The sequence below is a fragment of the Schistocerca americana genome, chromosome 6, assembly GCF_021461395.2.
Source record: "Schistocerca americana isolate TAMUIC-IGC-003095 chromosome 6, iqSchAmer2.1, whole genome shotgun sequence".
Taxonomy (NCBI): Eukaryota; Metazoa; Arthropoda; class Insecta; order Orthoptera; family Acrididae; genus Schistocerca; species Schistocerca americana.
In genome coordinates, this window is record NC_060124.1 from 508814377 (window position 1) to 508816511 (window position 2135).

The window sequence follows — 2135 nt, forward strand, 5'->3', positions numbered from 1 at the left end:
CGTTGAGACATGACGCTTCACCAGCCACTAGAAAACACCCATAACAACAAACAATGTTAGAAGTTAAGGCTCATCGGAAAGCGCATGTTAAGCCAAAAAGTAAAAGTGTCAAAAGCCACTTCACTCTTACAATACGATAAGATCGCTGACATATAACACACATTTAATAGCAGAAAGCAAAACAGTGAATGATATTATGCACTCCGTCATCAGGCCACAAGTGGCCCATCGGGACCATCCGACCGCCGTGTCATCCTCAATTGAGGATGTGGATAGAAGGGGCGTGTGGTCAGCACACCGCTCTCCCGGTCGTTACGATGGTTTTCTTTGACCGGAGCCGCTACTATTCGGTCGAATAGCTCCTCAATTGGCATCAGGAGACTGAGTGCACCCCGAAAAATGGCAACAGCACATGGCGGCCCGGATGGTCACCCATCCAAGTGCCAGCCACGCCCGACAATGCTTAACGTCGGTGATCTGACGGGAACCGGTGTAGCCACTGCGGCAAGGCCGTTGCCCGAATGATATTATACGTACACAGATTTCTTGTTTTCGATGGCTTGCAAGAGAAGCCCATCACTTGCTACTACTAATCGCCTTAGTCAGTGTTCTGTTTGAGTTCCAGAAGTGTTATGAATTGTTTGCTAACCACTGCAGTACATTGATTAATTACTGAGAAAGAAAATGAAGACAAGTCAAAAACGAACTGGTATTAGTACAAATGGTTAAGTAGGTGTGTGGACTTGGCATCCGAGCGACGATTTGTTGTGAGCAATTATCTTTGTCATTTGTTTTGTCTAAGTTGAATTGTATTTATGGACTGGGGCGTGACTCAGTTCTTTCTCTGCTTTTCGCTTCTGTTAACATTTTATATGTGTGCTCATCAATATCACGCATTATGTATTGTCAATTTTGAATGAATTTTTCACTCTACAGCGGAGTGTGCGTTGACATGAAACTTCCTGTAGAATAAAACCGAGACTCGACTCAGGACCTTTACCTTTCGCGACTTCTGGCGACTGAGCTTCCCTACTTACGCGAATACCTCATCTCCTGCCTTCTAGAGGTCACAGAAGTTATGTGAAACTTGCAGGACTGGAAATTTGTGGTAAGTTCCTATGGCACCAAACTGCTGAGGTTATCGGTCCCTAGGCTTACACACTACTTAATCCAACTTAAACTAAACGCTAAGGGCAACACACACACCCATGCCAGAGGGAGGACTCAAACTTCTGACGAGGGGAGCGGCGCGAACCGTGGCAAGGCGTCTAAGACCGCACCGCTAACCCGCGCAGCGGTTGCAGGACTGGCACTCCTGGAAGAAAGGATGTTGCGGAGACTTGGCTTAAGCACTACCTTGGGGATTTCTACAGTCTTATTCAGCAATTAGCTTGGGTGTCATTCCCTGCACGTACTTACCCGACGTTCCGAAATTTCCACAATGCTGACCCATGACAACCACGCAAATACTATTCGGGAAAAGTCCGAGATACGCAACGGAGTGCTCGCAACGACAGACGCTTTTACAACGAGCAACGTTTCCTTCATCAATTTTACCAACGTAGTGACTTCAACTGTGGGTCTCCAAGTGTCTGTAACGGATGTGCACGGACAATGAACGTTGTGAAAATGGACGACTTTCTTCAAATGTCAACAATAAGAAACATTTGCATAGACAATGTTTGGCAATGTTTGATCTCAGTGACTTGAATGAACACGTTCATGATTCAGAACACGCTCTACAATCAGAGGACAGTATTCACGTGGAATGTTCTGTGTTTCTTGGAAATTTACACCTGTACAACACTCCGTAACTTTTAACAGTCTATCCGTTTCGGGAGTACCCCAGCCGAAACCGTTAGTACGAGTACAAATACGAGTAGCTTAGCCGGCTGGGTTACGCGAGCAGGTTTCCATCCGGGGTTCCTTCCGCGCTGATACGGGCGATGGAGTTTCATTCGCCAAAGCCGTCCAATCGATAGAACAAGTGCCAAACAGAAATGATTTTCAAGAAATAAACGAGAGACAGTTTTTTCATCCTAAACTGCCTCCTTGCTGGCCAGGCAGAGTGGACGATGATTACGTATACTATTAGTGATGCGATACAGTCACCGGCTGCCACCGGCAAATCTAAT

At 46.2% G+C, this 2135-nt stretch overlaps 1 pseudogene; it reads right to left on the bottom strand.

The window, feature by feature from the left end:
* Positions 1-400: 400 nt before the first annotated feature.
* Positions 401-518, bottom strand: LOC124620399 (annotated as a pseudogene).
* Between the last annotated feature and the right edge of the window lie 1617 nt (positions 519-2135).